Genomic DNA, 19,805 nt, shown 5'->3' on the forward strand with positions numbered 1-19,805 from the left:
GTACATTGACTATTAGGCCAAGACTATGCATAAATTACATTGTGTCACATGCAGGTTACTTTATTGCCAGTCATTTGTTTTTTGGTGGGTGTCTTTGTTAAACTGGTTCCAATATACGGAAATGAAGTATACAGCTGCTAAAATTCACCTATTTTGCAAATTACAACACAAAGTGGTGGCCTGTCAACCTTTTACTAGCACCGGCATATGTGAAAATCCCTCGAGAAGCAATGATTTTAGTGTAGACCCTATAATGTGCAGCAAAATTCTCTGGACCTTACTGCACACTAAGCAGAGCTGTGACCTCCAAATTTGAGAATGAGTATCATGTGCATGAGCTGATGGGAAAATGAGTGAAACCCAGCCTGCCTTTTACCAACTAGCTGAGCCACCCATTTCCCAAGTGAGGTATAATGAATGATAGATATTTGTTTAATGTAACTCTCTATTCTAATGTATCATTGAGGTTGTGCTGTCTGTCATTTATTGAAATAAAATTGAGAAGTTGTTGGCACCTAATGTATGTTGTGTGAGTAAACCATATAGTTGAAAGATTCTATTTTCAGGACCAAAAACTAATCAGTGTTATATTGTGTAGCAAATAACTGTATACAGAGTTTGGGAAGCATTATATGTTTGACACCTTACTTATTACAGAAGGCCATCTAATTTTATGACTGAAAGTCCAGGGTCAAATAATTATAAGTTGTACAGTTGGTAAATGCACTTACTATGTAGTCCACAAAATATCTACAGAGACAGAAAAATTCCAGAGGTCACAAAGGTACATGACATGCTAAATTGAAGCAGAACATCCATGGTGTCAAATTTCAATTCCCTCTGTATTATCTCTGAAAGGTGCATTTTATGGTTAAAAAATCGGGCAGTATGTGGCAATAGCCTTATTAAATGATTTGAAATGTTTTAACTTCTAGATACACCACCTAAATTTGCAGATAAGAATGGGAAATATTTCCGGCAAGGTGTGAGGTGTTTTTATTTTGACAGCTACAAGGTCAAAATGCACTGCATGCGGGTTTTATTGCAAAACATGTACTATATGCATATGGTTACTGTTGGACATGACCCTCTCTGCAGAGCCACCCCAGACCTTTTGTCTTCACCCTCCTGTTTTCTGAACCCATTTGTTAACCGGTTTCTGTGTCTTTTTGGACTCTGCACACCTTACCACTGCTAATCAGTGCTAAAGTACCAGTGCTCTCTCCTTTAAACACAGGGAAATTGACTTATACCTGATTGGCACATTTAATTTATTTTTAAATCCCTAGTAAAGTTGTGCTACATGTGCCCAGGGCCTATAACTTAAATGTTACTGGTGGGTGTGCAGCACTTATAGTGCCATCCACTTAAGTATCCCTTTAAACATGCCTCAGGCCTGCCATTGCTGCCTGACTGCTGTTTTAAATTTAAACTGCAATTTTAACATCACAAGATAAACCATTTGCCAGACCCAAAACTTATTTTTGGGCCCTACACACCCAACTGGGCAGGATGCAGTGTTTCTAAAATATTGTGCATGTATGTTTATGTTTTACATGTCCTGGTAGTGAAGGCCTACCTCTCCCATAGGATGACACTGGGTTGCCTTACTACATATAATAGGTGCTAACCTTTGATTGGGGACAGGCTGACCTTTCATATTTGGTGGCTGAGAAATTGTTATTGATATAATGAAAATGTTGGATTTTAAGTTAAAAATTTCAAAAAGCCACTTTTAGAAAGTTGGCATTTTTCTGCCCTAATCATTTGGTGTCTGCAGTCTGTTCCTGGTTTGCAGAGCTGCATAGTTCACAGATGGGATTTGTTTATTGCTGCCACACGATTAAGGGCTTGCATGTGCTTGGATGAGCCATCGACTGTCTGGATGGGGGGTGGAGTTGGGCACAGCCCCATTTGCAACTGAATAGACTGTTCCCTACCTTTATACAAAGTACTTGTCACCATTGCATTGTTCATGCAGCCAGCTTCGAACCAGGGGAGGCAGAAAACTTGATGGACTTCGAAGGACACTCTCTAGAAACTTCTGCTTAAAAGCTGGCACCAAGTATAAATATGGAACCCTCAGAGCTAACTCTTTAGTACACTCCCGCACCTGTGGATACTACAGAAGAAGGACTGATGTGCCCTTTGTTGCCAGGACTGCCAATCTGCTGTTCTGGTACTCTGCTGCTCTGCTGCCCTGCTTGCTGAGAAAGATGATTGGACCAGCACCTTTCATCCCAGGCTGAAGTGACTCCAAGGGTGAGCCAGCTGACCTCATGTTCTGAGCTATAGAGATTTAACAAGCTCCAGAAGCTCGTGGCAACTACCCAGCTGACCTGCTACCTGGACCTCCAACTGGACCTGCCTTAGCCCTGCTGGCCTCTGCTTGAGAGAGTTCCTGATCTCCAAGGGGTTGCCCTCATGTCCTGGACCTTTGGTGTGGCATCAGTTGAACTTCCTCTTCATTAAAAGGAAACATCCTGAAGTTTTGGACTCTTTTTGAATTGGAATGGGCCAGTCTCACTAAGATCTTGCCACCAGTTCCACTCGTTAATGCGAAGTTCCAGTGAGCCCGAATCTTTATGCCACAGTGACTGCCAGCAATGCCCGGCAGCAGGGGATCTGCACTTCTCACTACAGCTTCAACAGCTTGTAGTAACCGCGAACTTGAAGCTCTAGCAACAAACGTATGCAACACCTGACAGGATCTTTGTGCTACAGCAATGACATTCCACAACGCCTGGCCTGCTCTTCGCTCTACTTCGACAACAATCCGCAATGCTCTCCCTGCTCCTGGCCGTCCCTTCCACCGTGACTTGAACTCTTCACGCTGGGATTTGAAGGTAACTCTTTCAGCAGGTGTTTCCTAGTCCCTTTATCCAGCCTGTGCTCCATGGCAGTCTGCCTGAATTTGTGACGTTCACCAGGTCTCCCACAGCCAGATGACAGTAAGTGGCACCTAATGCTTTTAGGCCCTTCACTTACCTGAAATCTTTAAAATTCTATATCTATGATTCTAATGATTGGATTTTTGACGTTTTGTTGTCAAATAATTACATTTCACCTATATTTCTAAATTGATGTGGAAGTTTTCTTCTGTTTTATTTTCACTTTATTACTGCATGAAGGGTTGTATAAATACTTCACACATTTCCTGATTGCTTTTGTGCCATGATACTAGAAGGCTAAGTACCAGGTTAATTTGGGGTTTGCTGTGATTTCACTGTAACAGAAATTGTGGATGCTGCTTGAGAAGGGTTTCACCCCCTCAAAAAGTAACCCAGTTTCCAACAGTGACCTGCCCAGATACTAGGTTTCTGCCCATTTCGTGCACTACTCTTAAAAAGTGCCAACATCTATGAATGAAGATAAAACTCATTCTATCTCAATTAGTGCATTAGACTTCACTGTTAACCAACATAACAATAAACTGAGATTGTCAGTGCTTTAATTTGAAATAAAAAGGGTCATAATTAAAATAAACATATAAATCACAGTGCATTTGACTTTTTATTCACCACATAAAGAAAATTTAGGAGCAATTTTTTAACAAATATTCATGCAGCTCAAAGCAGCTAGCCACCTTGCTGCACTGCAATGTGTGATAAAGGGAGGCCAGGAATGCACTGTATTTAACATTATATGGCACATTTCTGCTCTCTGGATGCAGTGGCATAGAAACTGCTCCCTATAGCCAATGCAGACACCCTTGCACCATGGAGGTGTACAATTCTGATGCATTTGCAGATCTACCAGTGTTGGTAAATCTGGGAATGGATCAGAATGCATAGTTGGATGAGTAGGAACACCCACGCTCCACCCATGGAACACCTCCCTGCCACATAGTAATGCAAGGTAACAATGTAATGCAAGGTAACTATGGGGGTCATTCTGACCCTGGCGGTAATTACCGCCATGGCGGAGGTCGGCGGTAGCACCGCCAACAGACTGGCGGTGCACCGCTGGGCATTCTGACCGCGGCGGTTCAGCCGCGGCCAGAAACGGAAAGTCGGCGGTGTCCCGCCGACTTTCCGCTGCCCTTGAGAATCCTCCATGGCGGCGGAGCGCGCTCCGCCGCCATGGGGATTCTGACACCCCCTACCGCCATCCAGTTCCTGGCGGTTCTCCCGCCGGGAACAGGATGGTGGTAGGGGGTGCCGCGGGGCCCCTGGGGGCCCCTGCAGAGCCCATGCCAATGGCATGTGCACTGCAGGGGCCCCCGTAAGAGGGCCCCAAAAAGAATTTCAGTGTCTGCTTAGCAGACACTGAAATTCGCGACGGGTGCAACTGCACCCGTCGCACCTTCCCACACCGCCGGCTCAATTCTGAGCCGGCGTCCTCGTGGGAAGGGTGTTTCCCGCTGGGCTGGCGGGCGGACTTTCGGCCGTCGCCCGCCAGCCCAGTGGGAAAGCCAGAATGACCGCCGCGGTCTTTTGACCGCGGAGCGGTCTTTCGGCGGGAACCGCGTGGCGGGCGGCGACCGCCGTCCGCCGCGGTCAGAATGACCCCCTATGTGTGCTGCTTTGCATTACTCTAGATTTATCAAGCCATGCAGGGCCGCACAAGATTGCTTTTCATGGCTTGATGAATCTCATTTTAGGTTTTGTGTTGCATAACCTTTCATACATGTGGCCTTTTTAACCAATTAAAACCTTGGGCCTGATTATTGTTTGTCCAATTGGTACTCTTTCACAGATGTGATGGATATCCCCTCTGCCTACTTACAAGTGTTTTAATGTATCATGAATTTGTAATAAGGTGGAGGGAATATCCTTTACATTTGTGCCAAGCTCTAAATCAGTCCCTTTGTTTCCGTCAGACTTCAGAATTAAGGGGCATATTTATAGGCCCCTAGTGCCACCTTGGGCCACATTAACATAATTTATTTTGACATTAATGTGGCCCAACAAGGCCAAAACCCCCGTGCCATATTTACAGAGACGCAGGGATTGCGCCACACTGTAACCCTTTGCGCTACATTATGCCTGCGCCAGGCTTAGTGTATGCAAAAGGGGCGTTCCCCCATTAGGGGAGCTGGAAAAATGGAGTAAGGAAATCTATGAAATATCCTTACCCCATTTTTTACGGCACTTTTGATGCCAGCTCAAAAGCAGGCATTAAAAGGGGCCTTCCATTCTTTATAATGGGGCCCTATGTACTCTGCAGGAGTAGCACCAATATTTTGGCGCTACTTCTGCAGAGTACATCAATAGCGTCATGAAAGATGAGGCTATTGCCCCCTACCCTGCGCCATGGTACGCCGTATTTTAAATACAGTGCACACATGGTGGGGGTAGGGGGGTGCTAAGGGGCGCAGGGAAAGTGCTGCTGCACTTGGTGCAGCACCACGTTCCATAAGTCTGCCTCTAAGAGTCATGGGTCATCATTACAAGACTGTTGGTGCAGTATCGCCAGGTACATATTGCTCCAGCTGATTTTAAGACTGCCAGTTTTACTGGACGTAGATTTGCCATGTCTGTGAAAACTGGCAACCCGTAACACCACAGAGCTTTTCACAGTTCCCACCTGCTCGGAGCAGGTGGAAAATATGTGCTGTAAGTTCACTGGAGATGGCAATCTTGTGTGAAAACTGGCTCGATTATTCTGAGACTGGCATTTTATTCACCAATCCTAAAATTTAAATTTGTTATATCAGGAATTAGGGATGATATTCTGGCCATAATTGGTATTAGCAGCCTGGGTACTTCTACCCCTTAATTATGTGCATCCCAGAATGAGGCCATTGTACTTCATTTGTACCATGCATGCTGCTTAGATATTTGGAAATATGTTAAAGTTTAGTTTTTAGGCCTTTGATGCTTCATGTTTTTATGTAATGTCTATCTCTTTTTATTTTTACTTTTATTGGATGCTTTGTTTTAGTGTGTCTTGCTTTTACAGTCCATACATTCAAAACCGAATAAAGCTAATTTGACTTGACCAGTTTTTAAAGCATACACGTTTTTTAGGTGTGTTAGAAAATCTGTGCCATTCTGTAGCTTTGCTCTTTTATTCCTATGTTCCAGGAGTGTGTCACTAGATTCATGTACAGCCATCCTGACAACAAGATAAAACGGTGGGCTTTTTTAAGAGAAGTTGACAAATGTTTGATCGTCTGTGGAAGCAGAGTTAGTTAGTGCTACCGGGAGGATTGCACTTCAAGGGCCTTTTTATTGTTTTTTTCACCAATGAAATCCTTATAAGTTTGTTTGGGCAGTAATGCAGCACTTTCTATGTCCCTGTTTCCAGAGTCTCTTGGCTCCAGTGGGAACAGCAGCTCATTTTAAATGAATTTTTGATTCTGTCTGTGGATTACCGGCACACAACTATTATAGATTGCTGTAGTCCCATAATGCATCCACTTCATTTCCAGTATTGGGAGGAAGCAGATATTAAGGTTACAAAAGGTTAAAGTAGGTTTACCAGTACTGCCTGGGCAACTGGGAGAGATCAGTTGAAAAGTTACTGTTTATTCAGAGCACTGGACACCGTCCGTCTAATACCAATGTTATTTTCGGAGGAATGTTCTGTCTTTAGAAGGCATGCACACAGCTCTTCAAAAACATGTACAGGGAATTTCAGTAGGTTTAACACTACTTGAGCAGTGCCAGGACAGTAATATCACCAGAATGATTTTGTGGGTGTGAACCCTTGCCCTGAGTTACCAAGCTGCACGTATCAATGGTATTTTTAATATTGAGTGCTCAATGTGCAAAAATGATGGTTGCACTCTGAGACCTTGTAGAGTAAAGGTACTGAAGACCAAGGGTGGTGGTTCTGTGGTCTGGAGAGCCACAACATGCTTGCCTTCCCTCTTTTTACATGGGGTAACCGTTCATGCACTGGTTCAAAGATGCTCAGTAGTGGTGGCAGCTTATACTTTTTAAACCTCTAGTACCAGATAGGTGTCTTTACTGACATCTTGAGTGTGTGGTATTTGAGCAATGAGAACCAGGTGAGTTGTATTATGGATCTTTGTGGCATGCAAGCAAGTACATGTTAATGAGACCAGGGGGATCAGTTTTGAACTTCCCCTTGTGATGTATGGCAGAAAATGAAAGCTGGGTAACTACCTCCCAGATGAGACAAGTATGGCAACATTCCTGAAGCTTTTGCAAAGCATCAAACATTAATATGTGGGAGCGTAGAGACACTGCTTGCTATATATGTAGTAATTACCCCTCAGGAATGGCCTTCCTGATTGTACATCCCCAAGCACTCCCATTAGTAAAGATAGAAGATATGCAGAGGAGGAGACAGAAGTGCCCTATGTAAGCTTTGAAGTAACCATTCCGACAGGGTTTGGCAGATGGGATACTCCATCACAAATGTGACAGATGTCCCATCCACTATATTTAAAATACAATATAATTTAATGTACTTTGAATGCAATGAATGGGATATCCATCACAATGTGATGGAATATCCCATTGGCCAAACTATATAAGAAGGAGCGGGGACAACTCCTTTGCCTACATTGCTGCCAAGTCCTGGAAAGACCTCCCCTTCCACCTCTGAAATGCACCCCCCTGGCAGAGTTCAGATAGAAACTCAAAATCTGGCTTTCAACAGAGACCAGGCACCCTTAGCTCCCATATACCCGTGACAGTGCTGTGCTTTACAAATGCTGATTGATTGATTGATAAATCAGGCCTTTTTAGGCTCTGGAGACAGGGCCTCTAGTAAGAATGGTGGGGGGGGCATGAGTTTCAGATTTCCCAACTATCAGGCTGGCACAAAATGTTAAAACATTATACAACAAGGAGGGCTAATGAGAGGGGCTTAAGGGTCAGCTGAAAGGGAGAGTAATGTGGATTGGTAAGGGAACTAAATGGGGTAAAGCACTTCATTTTGTGAAATAACCAACACTTCTGAAGTCTTTCCAAACAATGAGAGAATGAGAATGCACATATGTTTTTGTCTGTGTGTGTAAAATTTCCTGATGAAATCCGATAGACACTGCATTATACCCTACTGAAAACAGCTGTACCCAACTATTTATCACAGAATACCTTTACTTGGAGGTGTAACACCCCAAACACCTCGCCAATGCTACACCCCTTTCTGGAGAGAAAAGATACATGAACTAACCAAACTGCCTTGAATCTTACAAGAACAGTGATGATGGATCAACATTCCAATCCAAAAAAGTACTGAAAAAGAAAGCTTGAAACATCCTCAAATCATTCCATGATGTCTCTCTGACTGAAGAGGTGACAGTCTGGAGAGTGTCAGGTGAACTCTCGGCATCCAGGCTGGTATCGTTGACAGCCAGTTTTCTTGATCAATATTAAACCTATCTCAAGAGGAGATACAGAGAAGATAACCCAGCTCCAGAACTTTACCATGCTTGGTTTTAAAATAATTGTTTCACTATAGATCAGTGTCTGGTGTTGTAGTTAACTGTCCGGAAATCCACTGAGTGACAAGATCCTAAGAAATCTTGATAACTGATTCCCAGGTTGCCTTCAATTCCTTAGCTCGACAAACTTTAAAGGCGAAGCTGGAGACAATGTGTATATGTTAGAACTGCCAGCCTTTGGTGTGGTTTTCCTCTAAACATGTTTCTTCCCCCCTGTTTGCTAAATTTCTTTTTGTTGGCTATAGGACTCTGTGCACTTTACCACTGCTAGCTATTGCTAAGTCCATGGTATCTTAATCCTTCTGAAATGTAGTATCATATGTAATTATCCTCTCTTCTATGGCTGTGCCCACCGCCTTGAGACTCTTGACAGCAACTGTGTCTGTCTCCAGGTGGGCAAACTCTCATCATCAGTGGATTCATCCCCATACTCCTTTGTGCTGAAATACTGGCATTGTCTCATGCTGGCCTTGCACTGACGCCCTACTTCTCCTCCGGGTGGGCCTGCTCTCATTGTTGATGAAGTCAATATCCACCCCATCCACAGTGGCATTTTTACAAGTCCACCTTGCAGCTAAGGCCCTCTGTCTCCACAGCTTGGTGTTGTGACTTCCTACCTTGTTCCTGGCTACCTATTTCAGAAGAATAAAGGGTGATTAAAAGACTAATGAGTACATTTGTTTGCTACCTTATGCACATCAAAAATCACATAGTCAATTTCACATTAATTTGTGTAAGATTGACTCCCATTGGCACTTTCTACTCCCCATGTTCCCTGCAGTGGTGAGTTTCTCACAGGGCCTATAGTCCTGTTGATTACTGTGGTAACAAATGAAGCTACCGACGTCCATGTTCCCACCTTCCCACACGCCTATGCATAAAACTTCACAATTTGCATGAATTAAGGTGGAAATTAGATGGTTTCACTTACCTAAGTCAAGTCATACTGACACACTATTAGACTATTATAATGGCCTACAGGAACACAGGCCATACTCAGAGGTCACATAATGCTAGCGATGAAGGCACAATGCTTGTTTGAGACACAGCAACAGTTACTAACTTGAGGTGTACATGGATTGTGTGAGACGATTCCATGACCTATCTGTGATTCCTACATTACTTGAGTGAATTACATGCGACGTGCAAAGTACATATGATGAGGGTCTAAGTTGAACCCTCAAGGTATGGGCATACCTCTAATGTGACTGTCATAAGAACTGTATTTCATGAAGATCACAGTTCCAAACATAATGCACCCTTCTATAACCAGTGTGCAAACACAGATAAAGAAGTATGTAAATGGCAACTGGAAAGCTCTGCGATATTTAAGCAAGCATCACATATAATTTGCTAAATGTTTGTTTATGTTGATACTTCATGCCCCACTCCCTCGCATTATGACAATACAGGCATGATAAGCCTAAGTGAACAGTTCATGATGTGACGAATTATGCAATCTAAATGTATGAGAGGTTCTCTTTATTTCTACACTTTGTTTCTGTTTTCTCTCTAGTTCTTTCTTCACCCTTCTGCCTCTTCTTTCCCTCAATAATTCTTCTGTTTGTTGTTTCATTCTTTTTCCCTGTCTGTCTTTTTTTCTTTGCCCATTTATTTTCCTTCATTCCATTTTTCTTGATTTCACTCTTACTTTTCTATTTCGTTTTTGCTCTATCTCAGTTCCCTACTGTTTCCCTTCTTTCATTCTCTCTCCTTTCTTTCAGTCTTATCTTCTTTCACCATGTTCATCTTTCGACCTCTTTTATTCTTTCTCAGTCTTGCTCCTTTTTTTGTGTTTACTTATTGTATTTTTTACCTTTCTTTCCTCCTTTCTTACTCCACTAATGTTTCTTTCTCAATGTCTCTTCTGCTTGTTTTTTTATTTTTTCTACTCTTTCTTTTTCTGATTTCTCTTTGCCTTACTTTCCATCCTTTTCCTAATCTCCTTTTTATCGCTTGCTTCTTTACTTTTCTGTTTCTCTGCTGGAATGATTCCTTCTTTATTTATTTTTCCTAATTCGCCTCATTTGTATCTTTTCCGCCTTTCTCTCTTCATTTATGCATATTTTCCTCTTTCTTTCTGTGTTTTCTTTCTGTAATTTCTTTTGTTCTTTCCTATCCTGTCTTTCTCTGCTTCTTTCTTATTTTCTTTTCTTTCACTCTTGCTTTTTTTTTTCTCATTGTGCCATTCTTTGCTTCCTCAGTCTCTCTTATCCATTTTCTCTCATGTTATCGCTTTCTTTCTCCCTTTCACTGTCTCAAGAGCAAAGGTACAAAATTCATACTTAGGTACCCCAAAAGTAAACATTGTGTGGTACAGCTCCTGTGACGTTTATGCTATTCTCACTGTAGCAGGACTGAGTTCTCTAGGGACAGTGTTTAAGGTATTTGGCCTCTGTATACATTTATTGAATACCTTACTAGACCGTAGCCCAAAATGGTTGAAAATCATAATTAGCTTTCACTATAGGAAAAGTTGGAGTTTCTTGCTCTATATGCTATGATCTGTAGGGTTCAGGCTCCGTTTTGCATCTGTACTCTAGCACTTGCTTCTAAATGTCCCCCACTTGCATATGCACATGAAAAGGATATGTGCAGAAAATCTTTTTTTTCTTTTTGCAGGTATAAGAAGCGGTTGCTGGCAAGGAACTCAGTTGCTTCACGGAGTGCATAGCCATCGTGGATTTAATTAGTCTCTGTTTTGAAGTCTTTTCAAATTTGGGAGTGCATGCAAAAGGTTGGCTGTTTTTAAATAATATTGGACCGTCCCAAAATGACCCTCCAAATTCGAAGTCAACAAAAATCTTGTGCAGATATGGGCCACTTGTCAGAATACTATGGACCGGTTATGTACGTATAGCAGGGTCTTCATGACCTGAACAAACAATGAATTGTCCAAGGATGCAGCTCCCTATTCAACTACAGAAAAGGAGAACTGCCTAGAAGGTACAGGGTGAAAAGGTGGATCGAACATTCAGAACTATGACACACCTCCTTTAAAATGAAAACAAACACTAAATATAGGTTTATCATTCATACCCCCCACTCCCCAGGTTCACCAGTCTCTGAACTGAAGATCAAAGAAATGATAATGTCTATGAACAAGAGTGTGAGGGAGGACAAGAAAATAGATAAGCTCCCTACATCGTATAGCAGGACCGTTGCCACCTTGAACAAAAAACAAATAATGGCCATTAAGAGAAAGCCCAGACTTTACATCACTCCTTCACGGCACTACAAGAATAGCCCTGAGGTTGCCATGTTGCAGGTAGTGAAAGTGTTGAGGATGAGGAATGAACTGATACTGTATTTCTGCAGTACTAACAGTACTTGAGTAGCGTTGTGTTGGTGCCGTTTGACAACAGTATACTACACAATACATAAGGAGCCTCACCTCCTCCAACAATAAACTTGGGCCCATATTTATACTTTTTGATGCTGAACTGTGCTAACGCAGTTCAGCATCAAAAAGTTTACCGCCAGCTAGCGCCATACCAAGACGCCGGCTGGGTGTCATTTTTATGGTATGACTCTACCCGACGGTAAGGTCCGTATAGCACCCTAGAAAAGGACTCTAGCCGGATGCGGGAGACGTAGGGGGAACAGGGATGTTTAGCTTTAGGGGATGACGCTAGTACAGGCAGAGGCAAAAAAAAATGCCCCTGCCCAGACTAGCGTAATTTTTCGACGTTAAAACTCCATGGACATGACTCGTGTCTCAGTTAAGACAGGAGTCATGCCCCCCATCCCAATGGCCATGTAGGGTGGCCCAAGTTAGGCCCCCCATGGCACTTTGAAAAAACAAACAAAAAAAACTGAACTTATCTGGGATGGGTCCCCCCATCTATAGCTGTCTTCCAGTGTTGGTGCGGGTGGGTGGGGTTGTTCCTGTGGGCAGGTAAGGGCACCTGTGGGCTGTTTCCATGGTCCCTAGCACCTGCCCATACCCAGGCGTTAAATAATGGCACTAAGCAGGCTTAGCGCTATTGTTTAAGGCCCTCCTCCGTCCGTGCATGATTTTTGCATGGGAGGATAAATAAGGCGCTAGGGCCTTAGAGTAATTGTTTGCCCAGGAATGCATACCTTGCATCTCATTGACACAAAGTAGTTTTCTGCAGGCAAAAAATGACTTTAACTCTAAAATATAAATCTGGAGTTAAGTTTTTGCCGGATTTGCATAAAAAAATAATTATGCAAATCTAGCACCAACAGAGTATAGATATGCCCCTTGGATCTTTTAAGAGGGTGCAGCTTGTGTACTATGAGGTAGTGAGATTAAATGAGTTTGAATCAGGAGTTCTGGTTTTGCTCGTCTCATTAGTGAGATTGCATTGACAATGTAATACGCCTAGACCCCTTAAAAAGTAAAGAATACCCTCCATTGGGGTTTGTAATCCTTTGTGTTCAGGAATACATCCTGAACCATCCTGCCTAAGTATACCAGCAAAATCTGTACTGGTGGGAGGATTGTGAAGGACTGCTTCTCCAAGCAGCCTGACAATTCTGGACTCTGGAGGGGGACGCTCCTAGAGGGAGGGTACAGTACCCCAAAGGGGAGAATCAGCGTCAGGCTGTCATTCCTGACCTGGTGGAAGGGAGAGTGGTCAAAGGGTGGCAGACACTGGGGGCTACTGCCCAACACTCTCCACAGGCACAGTAGTTGGAGAGCTTGAAAGACCTGGGGCCTGGCTCCCATCCCTGACAGCTGTCAGTGGCCACTGTGGCTTGTGGTCCTGGTAGACAGAGTTGCCCTTGGGGCAGGGGACAAGAGTCACACTCCAGGGCTAGAGTGCACCACACCACTGTGTAGGCCATGGTGGTACTGTCTGCCCACTGGAGTACATCTGTGACCAAAGTAGGTTTAGATGCTGCATAGATGGTATCTGCAGGTGAGGAGAAGGGTTCCCTATGGGTTAGCTTAGTGGGCCCTGAAAGTATGGACATAGGGATCCAACTGGAGTCAGGAAGGCATAGAACTGGAACAAGCCCCTGCTGTTGCAGGCCATGGTCCATGGTCCATGTTCTAGCCCCCCCAGTCAGGGATGTCCATCAAGGTATTAATTGGTCTCCCCTGGCTTTAGGCTAGTGGGGGGTTGTGTTGGACAAGTTTATTTTTGCAGGGTCATCCCCAATCTTTTTGCCTCCTTCCTCCTACTTTTCTGACCAGTTTTTGTTGGCTTTAGGACTCTGAGCACTTTACCACTGCTAACCAGTGCTAAAGTGCATGTGCTCTCTGTTTAAATTGTATTGGTGATTGGTTTATCCGTGATTGGAATATGTGGTTTACTGGTACGTCCCTAGTAAAGTGTACTATGTTTGCCCAGGGCCTATAAATCAAGTACTACTAGTGGGCCTGCAGCACTGTGTGTGCCACCCACAGGAGTAGCCTTGTAAACATGTCTCAGACCTGCCACTGCAGTGTCTGTGTTTGCAGTCTTGCACTGCCAATTTGACCTGGCAAGTGCACCCACTTGCCAGGACCAAACCTTCCCTTCTTATACATGTAAGGCACTCTTATGTTAGGCCCTAGGTAGCCCCATGGGCAGGGTGTAGTGTATGTTAAAGGTGGGACATGTACTATTGTGGTTTACATGTCCTAACAGTGAAATACTACCAATAGGTTAACATGGAGGGTGCCTTTAAATATCCTTAACGTGCAGTTTCTCTTTGAGAGCAGATAGAAATGAGGAGTTTGGGGTCTCTGAACTCACAATTTAAAAATGCATCTGTTAGTGAAGTTGTTTTTTAGATAGTTAGTTTGAAAATGCAACTTTTAGAAAGTGGGCATTTTTTTGCTTAAACCATTCTGTGCCTCTGCTTGCTTGTGGTTTCCACACCTGGGTCCGACTGATAGTTGGGCTGTTGTGAATTCCCTCTAGACAGTGACACAAAGGGGGCTGGGTGTAGCCTGTATATCCTGAAGAGCCATCTGGGCTAGAGTAGAGGAAGGAGTGGTCACTTACACCTGAAAGGGCTGAGCTTACAATCACACAATGCACTCTCCAACCCTCTGGAGTGTGTCTAGGGCCAGGCCTGGGAAAGGCAGGATCCTGTGAACAACAGAGACTTTCCTTTGAAGTAGGTTTACTTCAAAGGCAGAAAGGGGTATACAATGTGGACCCAAAACCCCAGACTTTTAGAATCTTTCTGGATCAAGAGGAACTTCTGCCAAGGAGAAGAGCTGAAGAGTTGGAGGAGGAGTACTGCCCCCTTTGCCGTGATGCTTTGCTGGGTTGGCCTGCAGTTGCTGCTTCTGCCTGAAAAGAGAGCAAATGGTGAACTTTGCTTGGTATCCTGCTTGAGAAAGTTCTCCAAGGGCTTAGAGTAGAGCTTGCCTCTTGTTGGAAGTCTCAGGGATATGAAAGACTTAAGTTTCATCCGCCACAGCACTGGGAACTGTTGGTTTGGGATGTTCAAGAAGAAATATCACTACAATGCCACCAACGATGCCGCTGGCCTGTACAGTGACCTGCCGACACCGCACGGAGCCACACCGCCTGCATCACACCGCAACCTTGGTCTCACCTACGCCGCAATCAGACGCAACCACTGAGCCGCTGCTTGCATCGTGACCTGTGGGCCTCGTACTCTGGCATCGCCTTGCTCACTCCGCAACCTGGGCATCCCTGACGACGACACTCCTGCTGACACCAGCACCGCTGCCTGAACCGTGGCCTGAGGACACTGCTCGTGAGGTACACGAAGCACCGTCCCCTCCTGCACCGCAGCTCCCGGTCCTCCGACGGCGGCTCCATCGACCCCAGTGTCGTCGACAGATGCCTCTGTCTGCACCGCGAACCATGGGCACTGCACTAAGCCCGCTTCGCGCCGCACTGCAGCCTTGGGCCTACCAACAACAGTGCTTTAGCAACAACAACGTCACTGACTTCACCGTGACCCGGAGACCCCACACGTCACTCCACCCCACTTCACACCGCAGCCCTGGTCGTACCGACGCCGCAGGACTCCGTCATTGAGCCGATGCTTTTGTTTTACATACATAAATATTGGCTATTTTTTTTAAACTGGTGTTGTGTCCTTTTGTAGTGTTTTCACTGTTTTACTGAGTGTTATATGCAAATGCTTTCCACATTGCTTCTGAGATAAGCCTGACTGCTCATGCCAAGCTACCAAGAGGGTGAAGAGGGGTTATCTGAGTGGGTATCTCCCTTATCCTGACTTGAGCAAGAGTCCCTACTTGGACAGGATGCAAACTGACTGCCAACTAGAGACCCCATTTCTAACAATGGCGAATAAAACTCAAAAGTTGCAAAGAGAGAAAACTCAAACCAGTATATTGGGATGTAATGGTATGCAATTTGGAAGTAGTGTACACCAATCACAGTATGTAAAGAACAAATACAAGTCCTATCCTCACCTCTGCTCACCAGTGTTAGAAGTTGGGTCTCTAGATGGCAGTGTTTTGCACCCTGCCCAAGTAGGGACTCACACTGTAGTCAGGGGAAGGGAGTTACTCAGCTAAGCTAACCCCTGCTTTCTCCCTTGGTAGTTTTGCATGAGACTCTGGCTTATCTCAGTGGCAATGTATAAAGTATTTGTACATACTCACACAGTAAAACTGTGAAAACACTACAACAGGATGCCACACCAGTTCAGACAAATACCCAATATTTATCTGAGTTAAACAAGACCAAAATGACAAAAATCAAACATACACAAGTCAAAATAAATCTTTTTAAATGTTTAAGCAAGTCTTAATCCATAGGAATCAATGGATGCACACTTTTAGCAACAATTACCTGGGATGCATCAAAAAGAAAGATGATGCCGACCGCAGAGTACGTGAGGTGCCAGAAAAATAAAGTGATGCGTCAGTTCTTTAATGCGCAGTGAAGGTGATGCATTGATTCTTTCCTCACATTTGAAATGATGCAACAGTTCCTTACTTGCATGGGAGGTGATGTATCAATTCTTTCCTCGCAGGAAAGGTGATGCATCGATTTCCAAATACGGGGCCTCGGTTCCATACTGCCATGCCGGGTAGATGAAAAATTGGCTTCCAGGAATGATGTGTGAAAAATCCAGGCGCACTGAGTTGATGGTCCCATGATGAAATAGGAGCTGCGTTGTTTCTGCAGATGGGACACAGGTTCTGTGCGGATTCTCCAGCGGTGGGGCAGGCACTCCATCGATTCTTCAGGTGCTGTGTTAATCCTTCTGGCACGGTGTGATGATGTATATATGTCCTTCAGATCACCAGCTTGCACTTTCAAGGAACCAGGGACTGGAACTGGCACCACTTGGCAAGTTAGGACTCTCAGCAGAAGAGCGCAGGCACTGGTAGATGATGATTTTGATGTCCCTGAGACTTCTTAACAGGAGGCAAGCTTACTCCAAGATGTTGGAGAACCTTTGGAAGCAGGACATAGAAAGCCAAGGCCAGTCCTTTCACTCCCAGGACAAAAGCAGCAAACAGCAGGCAAGCACAACAAAGTGACTGGCAGAGTGGCTGACCCGCATACAGCTCTTCTTACCGGCAGAATTTCCTCAGCCCAGAAGGATTCCAACTATGTGGTGTCAGAGGTCCAGTACTTATACCCATTTCTGTCTTTGAAGTAGGCAAACTTCGAAGAGAAGTCTTTGTAGTGCACAAGAATCTGCCTTTCTCTGCGCTAGCCCCAGACATACTCTAGGGGATGGAGACTACTTTGTGTGAGGATAGACACAGCCCTATTCATGTGCAAGTGTCCTCCCACCACTTAAGCTCAGGAAAACCCATCAGCCTGATGATTGGCCATCAGGATATACAGGACTCATCTCAGCTCCCTTTGTGTGACTGTCTAGAGTAAATACACAAATGGCCCAACTGTCATCCTGACCCAGACATGTATTCAGCAGACAGGCAAAGTCATAGAATGCGTAAGCAAGAAAATACCCTTTTTCTAAAAGCAGCATTTTTAAACACACTGTTCAAAAACCAAGTTCAACAAAAGATGTATTTTTAAATTGTGAGTTCACAGGCCCCAAACTTCACATCTCTACCCACTACCAATGGAAAACTACACTGAAAAGATATTTCAAGGTAATTTGCATGTTACTCTATGGGAGAGATAGTCCTTGCAATAATGAAGAATGAATTTAGCAGTATTTCACTATCAGGACATGTAAAACACACCAGTACATGCCCTGCCTTTTAAATACACTGTACCCTGCGCATGGGGCTGACTTGGGCCTATTTTAGGGGTGACTTACTTGTAGTGAAAGGGAAGGTTTAGGCCTGGCAAGTGGGTGCACTTGACAGGTTGAAATGGCGGTTTAATTTAAAACTGCACACACACACAGTGCAGTGGCAGGTCCGAGACATGTTTACAGGGCTACTCAAATGGGTGGCACAATCAGTGATGGTAGCCCACTAGTAACATTTGGATTACTTGCCCTCTGCACACGTAGTGCAGTTTGCTAAGGACTTACTAGTAAAACCAAATACACCTATCATCGATAAAGCAATCGCTAATGCAATTTACACAGGGAACACTTGCACTTTAGCACTGGTCAGCAGTGGTGAAGTGCCTAGAATCCTAAATCCAGAAAAAACAAAATTTAAGCACAGGATCAAAAACAGGAGGTCAAAAAGAGAGGGAAACAACACAAAGAACTGACAGGTCTAACAAGAATCCACTCTAATCTCTCTCCCAAGTGTCAATAAGAAAAATTCTAGTTTAACCCAATGTGGTGACAAAGTACCTGCTACCTTAACATACACAGTATGGAGCATACTTTAGCAAGAGGAATATTAATTCCTTTTTGGTGCTGACTGAATTAAGGGTGAGAGCCAGCGTCAGTATGTATTAGATCTGCATGTCCATTTAGCATAGGCCTATCTGTATACAGATGATATGCTGAGTTAGACAAAATTCACCCTAACATGTCACTTAGAATCAATCCAGAGACTCGTACCCTAGTCCACAGCAGCTGACCTTACAAGAAAAGGTTGGTATTGATGATTGCAATTCATTTAAAGCAAATCATTATATTGGGTTAAACCCCAGATGAGAGTCTCACCCCACAACATAAATCTAAAGCCAGAGTTCATATAATTGAAAAGAAAATAGCAAATTGCATTTATAGAACCCAACTTCCTACAAAAACCTTCCCTTACATTTTAGGCAGGGAAATGCAAAAGTGGGAATTACTGACATTGACTGTCTTGGTGGATTTCCCATTTACTGTTCATCTCTGAATTAGGCACATAAGATTACCAAACAAACATATGTGGAGACCTGGCACACAAATGGTAATGGGAAGAAGATGTGGCAATAGTCTGACCACTGGCAATCATTTGGGGTAGCATCCCTACCAACTGTTTTTTACACAAAGTGCCACTCTACAATGAGGTCAGCCTTATGCAAATCAGTACTGACCCTGTTCCTCATGGGAACAGCACATCCTAAACTGTCAGGCCAGAGGCCCCATCTAGAAGGGAACATAAGTAATCTCAGACTAGTTTTGGCCTCAGTTTGGTATAACTTTGGCACAGCGAGCAAAAGACCCAGGTTGCACCCTACTGAAGAGGCCTAAAAAGGCTGATATTCCAGTTGCTTGCATTCCACTTCTGAGGAGACCTGACCTAGCAGTTTGGGTTTGCTTTTCCCTATTGGGCCATGAATAAGGCTGATTTGTATATGGCTGTTCCTGTTTGGTTGCAATAGTTAATATTGAATCCAAAATATCGATCGGTCACAGTATCCTGACCAAATATTGAACAGGTAAGTGCAAAGAGGGAGGTAAGGATTCACTATTCTTAACTCAACATATATATTTATTTATATGCATATATGTATATATATATATATATATATATATATATATATATATATATATATACACATATATATATATATATATATGTATATATTCACTGAAAAAAACTAAGGTTGCAGGGATGTTATAGTTAGGAAATAGATTTTTTTAAAACATAGAAATTCACTTGAAAACCCAAAGATTACAGGGACCTTATGCTTAGGCTCCAATTTTAAATGTACAAAACCATAGAAATTCACCTGTTATAGTTATCTCAAGTAACCCTAACTGTGCCCTAAGGTAACTATAACTCACGCCCCAGCCATGCACATTTCTTTCATCAAAAATGTTACTGCAAATACTACATTGATATTATAAATGACGTGATCAATGATGTCATGAGTGCAGTAATTTGTGGGGTAATTAGCAGTGTATTGTATGTTTAAAATGGCAGCCTTACAATAAAGTACCTGTAACCCTTGTTTTTTTAAGTGAATTTCTAGGGATTTTTTAATTCTATTTCCTAACTATAATGTCCCTGTAACCTTTGCTTTTTCAGTGAATTTCTATGTTTTTTTAATGTATAGTAATTTTCCTTACTATATGTTACTATATGTTACTCCACCTACAGCGGTGCTTTACCTTCACCAGTGCACGCTGAGGTTGGATGCAGGGCCTG

General features: G+C 43.5%; 1 protein-coding gene across 2 annotated transcripts in view; it reads left to right on the forward strand.

Annotated features, from left to right (window-relative positions):
• The window catches only part of IL18RAP (interleukin 18 receptor accessory protein), a 275,544-nt gene that overhangs the window by 56,409 nt on the left and 199,330 nt on the right, over positions 1 to 19,805 (forward strand). The window contains exon 2 of one of the 2 annotated variants that reach the window (XM_069204436.1): positions 10,988 to 11,102. The exons of the other annotated variant lie outside the window; for it this stretch is intronic. The gene's annotated coding sequence lies outside the window, so the exon portion shown is untranslated. The remainder of the gene's footprint in view (positions 1 to 10,987; positions 11,103 to 19,805) is intronic. 2 annotated transcript variants of the gene reach the window in all.

Source organism: Pleurodeles waltl, chromosome 8 (genome assembly GCF_031143425.1).
Source record: "Pleurodeles waltl isolate 20211129_DDA chromosome 8, aPleWal1.hap1.20221129, whole genome shotgun sequence".
Taxonomy (NCBI): Eukaryota; Metazoa; Chordata; class Amphibia; order Caudata; family Salamandridae; genus Pleurodeles; species Pleurodeles waltl.